Genomic DNA, 6,000 nt, shown 5'->3' with positions numbered 1-6,000 from the left:
ATGATTTAAGAGCTCTACAATTCCTCCCTATTTTAACCCATTATCTTTTGAAGAACTAATATATTTTAAGGAATATATTGAGTATGATATGAAAGAAACTTCCCCTGCTGAAAAATTGGCCCAAGACCAATTTCTTTTTTGTTTACTGAATGATTCTGTATGAATCTATATGAAGATCAGAAAAAACTGCCTTAGCAATTAACAAGTGCAAACCAAGATATTAAACACTAATCCACAGCAAAAGTTGCTACACAAGAGACGTTTATTAATGTTCTGTTGTATTTACAGCTTTAACATACCAAACCAGGGTGAATACCACTTGGTAGAAAGCACATCACTCTACACTATAACACATTGGTCTCTGCTAACACATTGTAAAAGCAAGTAGTACAGTATGTTAGGGATCATCTCAAAAGTTCCAAGCTAATTCTTTCTTTGCTCCTAGTACCTAATCCCCTCCCTACTCCTAGCCCCTGGCCTAATCATCAGGAGACAAAAGAAAAAGAAAAAAAAGGGGTAGGGATTCTAATCACAGAAAGTATCACCAATTGCATTTTATTAGTAATTATGCTGCATTTGTCCTTGTCCTTTCTATTTTATACAGTGATAACACCTTTACAATCCCTTAGGTACACAACAGAATAAGGTACAGCAAAATTAGAATACAGACTATAAAAAATTAATGCTTATCATTTACCAATTAAGAACATATTCTTGACCACACCTTAAATGTATTTTGCACTATGATTTTGTTTCTAGGTGTTCACAGTACAATTAAATAAATTTCTAGATTAATTTTAACAGCAAAATGGATTATGTGCAGAAATGCAGTCATAACAAAAGTTATACTTTTGAGAAAACCCCTTTTTTAAATGGCCAGCATTGTACATATCTTACACTAAAATATTTAATTCCAAATTCATTTTGAGATGGAGGATGAATAAAGCAAGATTGCCCCCTACTGACTACAGGGACAAGGCTCATGCTATTTAAAATGACTACAAATAGATAAGGCATTATTAGTACACCACAGACTTGATTGCGAGAGCTTTTTCAAACATTAACCACTAATGATTCAATGATTACAGAATTTTTCATTAACTATTAAAATTTTACATCTAGGAACAAATAGAGAGAAATGATCTTTGTCAACAGTACTTTATTTTTTTAAAGCAGGTGATTATTCCTCGGTGTTCCGCCTCTTGATTCACTTCCTGCAGGTGTTCTCTTGCTTCTTGGGAGAGAATTCATAAATGCAGGAAGGCCTCTGCCAGAAAACATCTGCCAGAGAAGGATATTGAATATTGAAACTCTGGTTAAGTTGTTATTTTGGCTAAAAGAAGGATGTAGTCACAAAAGAAGGCAGGATGTCTGGAGACACAAGAAGTACATTTTTACATAGCTTTAAGATTACTATACACTGACATCATAGTATTCAATAAACGTTACATTTTTGGTTCTTAAAGTTATAAAGGACTGTAGAACTAGAGAGAACTTGAATGCTTTCTTAAAACCCATGAGGTCAGGGGTCTCTCTCTCTCTCTCTCTCTAAACCTCCTAACAAAAGAACAGAATTCAAGTAGCACTTCATCCTACACTTAACCTCAACAGCAATGACTGAAATTTGGGGACAAAGACACAGTAGAATCCAAATGCATAGGTAATTTTCCACACACACTCGAAGCTGTTTACCCTGCCAATTCTGCCAAATCTCACACGAGGAAGATTTCCAATAAGGATGCCAGTGATATCAGTCTATACTTGAAGCAGGGCAAAGTTAGGAAACAACTATAAACTCACAGGTACCACAAGTACTTTTTCCAATCAATTAGAAAAAAAGTGACTGTATTTTGGGGCATGTATCTCGGGGTGGGGGGACTGTATATAGCCCCAATTTTTAAAAAGCAATATACATGACTAAAATAAATACTCTCAAAATGATGTCCATCTATTTTGTTAAATGCAGTTTTCATCTAATACTCTAAGGCACTTTTGTTTTGGCATATAAATTGGTTTGGTTCTCATGGAAATAATGGAAAAAATACAAATAACTCCCTATATTACTGCTAAAAAAAATACTCTAAAGAGATATATTAACAGCTTAACAAATATTTATGGAGAAACTACACTGTGATACCCTATACCGGAAGAGAGTTGGATGGGCTCATACATAGGCCCCTAGCTCACTTTTCCATCTTTCCAAATTACTGTAAAAGCCACAAGCAGCCCTTCTGTATCTTTTCTAATTAGACTACTGTATACGTCTTTAAAAGGCTGGCAAGATGCAGAAAAGCTACAACACTGGAGGAAATCAACATGTTCTTTTTGAACACTTAATATTTCCCAAACCCCAAATTCACTAACACTGGTGTTTTGATTTGAAGTAAACCAATGATATTGACGTAAGAGCAACTTTTCTTCATGGAGACTTCAGAATGTGCAGGGACAAAGACACAAGAATATAAGGAATCATGAAGGGCAAGTAGAACCAAAAAGAAAATTGGTAGACAGATGTCAAATAGAGATTTTTCAATGAGGCTAGCTAGCTACACTCACTACAAGCCTAAGTAAATTCAGTTTTACCACTTTCCATTAACAGATAAAAACTGATAGAATGATTACTATAAAGTCAAAACACTAGAGTTTTGCAAGAATATGAGATACAGTTCAGATACAGTTCACCTGGCCACTTTCTTTAGTTCATGCTGCTTCCACGGAGGCAAATTAGTTTTAATAGATCCCTCAAAGTCAGAGCCACCCAACAAACATTAAAAATGCATTAAGAGGTCCTACCTACTGTACAGCACAGGGAACACTACTCAATATTCTGTAATAACCTATATGGGAAAAGAATCTGAAAAAGAACAGATGTATGAATATGTATAACTGAATCACTTTGCTGTACACCTGAAACTAACACAACATTGTAAATCAACTATAATATTAAAAAAAAAAATCCATTAAGAGGTCCTAGATAGGTTACTAATGGGTGATCTCAATCACCATACAAATTCCAAACGAAAAAGATTGCTAGAGAGGCACTCACTGCTCTCTAAGACCCAGAGGCCTGTTCTGATCAACTTGACTCACAAGCTGTTACAAAAACAGTGATGGAATGCCACATTTTAGGGACTGTGGCTATCATTACTAAACTTTAGATTAGATCACTTCAGAAACAAAAGGAATCCAACAGCCTACAGATCATTTAATTTCAAGAGGAAGACAACAATTTCTTCTAGGACACTGTGTGATTTTTTTTTTTTTAAGCAAAAATTCCCCTGGAAACATTTTCTACTATCTTGCTACTTTACAACACAGCCAAATAAGTGAAACTAACTTGAGGTGAATTAAAAATAAAGACGTATTAAGAAGGAGGGGGAAGGTTATAGAAAAAAGGAAATGAAAACACTTATCACTACGTGGAAAAAAGTTAAGAAGATATCTGATGCCTCATATGTATAGCTCACCAGGTCACAGCAATCACTATTTAATTATGAAGGGCCCTATCTCATTAATGCCGCGAGGGCTTACAAATTTTCTTCCCTCCTATTTCAGATGTGGTTAAAGTAACAAATTTAAGATCCATTATACTTCACATATACAAGTGCTTTTGCAGTAGTGTTAGATTATCAGTTAACTGTGTTACCACCTTACGGTTACTATAACTAGCTCCTCAATTATCTGGCAGCATCAAAAGAAGTGGTACTCCATAAAAATTTATTTTCCAGTTCATTGGTAAATAAGATAAAGTATGGACATTTTACATTTTTGACCATTTCAGATAAAGACGTTTCTAAAAGGTATCTGTTTCTTTTTAAACAACATAGAAGGAACATTTTGTTTTTCCTGCTTCCTCACAGTCACACACTTCTTGCTGCCACTGTGCCCAGCTCTAGCAGTTCCTTCTGGCTTTTTTTGCTGTGAGGCAGGAACCCAAATTTCCTTTATAAGCTTATAAATAAGTTCTGAAAGGGAACCTGAGAGTTGCCCTATGATAGTAGTACGTGAGCTTTAGTGTTCAACTCTTGTAATATCTACTTTGGCTGGTTAGAAAGAAGGCCTTTTGAGGTCATTTCACGGTATGTGTGTGTGTGTACTATATTTTGGGCAGCCTAAATAGAAAAGTCACTATTCTTACACTTTTTTCTAGTACAGTGCCAGATCTTAGCACGGGAATTGAGTTATTTTTCTCTATGGCAAAGTTATTTTAGAAATTCCCTACCTGTGGCTTTCTGGCAAAAAGGAAGCCCACAGCTAGCTTTTAACTAGTGATACCTCCAGTAAAGAAAGTAAAAGGTCTTGGTGAAAGAAAAGAAAATCTTCACACCTTACATGATGGTTTTCTAGTACATCTTCAAACTAAATTAAACTAAATTTCCTCTGAACTAGAGAAAGAAAACATTCTACTTTTGGATCTGGATGGACAGTTCTTACCCCTGTCAAATGGACAAAGGAAATTCAGTCCCATGAGATATTACAGCTTTTTGGGTTCCCTCTGGGGATACTGAAAGTTAGTAAGGAAGTTATTAAAATTCTAAATGCTGCTGTAAGTCCCTAAACCCCTAATTTGGAGCTCTGAATCCTCTGGGCATGTCTGGGACAATTTCAAATCAACTAGGATATCAAAGTCAGACAGGAAAGCAAAGAAACCCTACTATGCCCTCCACTGGGGAACTTTATTCATATACCTCTAAGTCTGACAATGCCTAAAGCACTGTAAGGCCTCTGGCTCCAAAATACAGAGAACACCAAGTCTATAATATCCTTTTACCCCTCCAACAGCATTATTACTTAACTAAGGGCTGCCTACTTCAACTCATAACCCTAAAGATGCTTTGTTTTACATTTAGAATATACCCATAAAGCATTTCAGAAGTTTTAGAAAATCAAAACAATAATAACAAATTTTATAAACAAAAAAACCCTCCAAGTCCCTAACAATACAGGAAAACTGAGAAGTTCAGGCTTTCTCTCAACCTGTATTGTCATGTCAACCTGTCATGTATTAGAAGCAAGAATGTATGCATCCTCTAATAAAGCCTGAAATTGCCTTCTAACTGAAGAATGAAGAGAACAGACAGCGTGTGGCCTCATTCCATTTAGAAAGTCAAAGCCATTAGACTAGACCTATAGAATCTGTGAAGGAAGGAAGAAAGGGAGGGAGGGAGGGAGGGCAGGAGGAATCTGTCCCCTCAGGATATGTTGGGCACCAATGGATTAGGGGAAATCTGCAGGTGATTTCAAGCATTCATCCTAAGAAGAACTGTGGCGACCCTAAAGAATTAACTTTTTTTTTTTTTGCGGTATGTGGGCCTCTCACTGTTGTGGCCTCTCCCGTTGCGGAGCACAGGCTCCGGACGCACAGGCTCAGGGGCCATGGCTCACGGGCCCAGCCGCTCCGCAGCACGTGGGACCTTCCGGACCGGGGCACGAACCCGTGTCCCCTGCATCGGCAGGCGGACTCTCAACCACTGCGCCACCAGGGAAGCCCAAGAATTAACTTTTGAGTCTATGGTAGGTAAGAGTTAAACCTAGGGCTTAGAAGTAACTACAAATTATAATCAGATATGTAGAGGAAGAAAAAAGATGACAATGGCTAACTACAATAAAACCACACAAAATATCTGACAAGCCTCTTAAAGTTAGGATGTCCCAGACACAAACACAGGCACATCACAGGCATTAGGACCTAGGCCAGTGGTGTCAGTGTCCATCTGTGCCCAGACTGTGTAACTGAATTCAAATTCAGGACACACCACTCAGGACATTTTAAACATGCAACAAAACATTCCCTTTCTTTAAAAAAAAAAAAAAAATCATACACACAAGTGGTACTCTTAATGGCTAAAATTATCTCTCAAATAAAAGTCCACGCTCCTTTGAAGAAACTGACTTTAACCAACAGAACCTAAGTTCTTTCCATGCTTTCTTTAACTTTTGTAAGAAATGCCTTATGAATATACTCTACCATGCATGTATCTGAGCTTATCTGTCACTGTA

General features: G+C 37.0%; 1 protein-coding gene across 1 annotated transcript in view; it reads right to left on the bottom strand.

Annotated features, from left to right (window-relative positions):
* Positions 1–244: 244 nt before the first annotated feature.
* NDFIP1 (Nedd4 family interacting protein 1) overlaps positions 245–6,000 on the bottom strand; it is a 52,519-nt gene continuing 46,763 nt past the window's right edge. Inside the window, exon 8 of the mRNA XM_030841194.3 lies at positions 245–1,281. The gene's annotated coding sequence lies outside the window, so the exon portion shown is untranslated. The remainder of the gene's footprint in view (positions 1,282–6,000) is intronic.

This window comes from Globicephala melas, chromosome 3 (genome assembly GCF_963455315.2).
Source record: "Globicephala melas chromosome 3, mGloMel1.2, whole genome shotgun sequence".
NCBI lineage: Eukaryota > Metazoa > Chordata > Mammalia > Artiodactyla > Delphinidae > Globicephala > Globicephala melas.
Note: the sequence above shows the minus strand (reverse complement) of the source record. Positions and strands in the feature narration are given on the sequence as shown.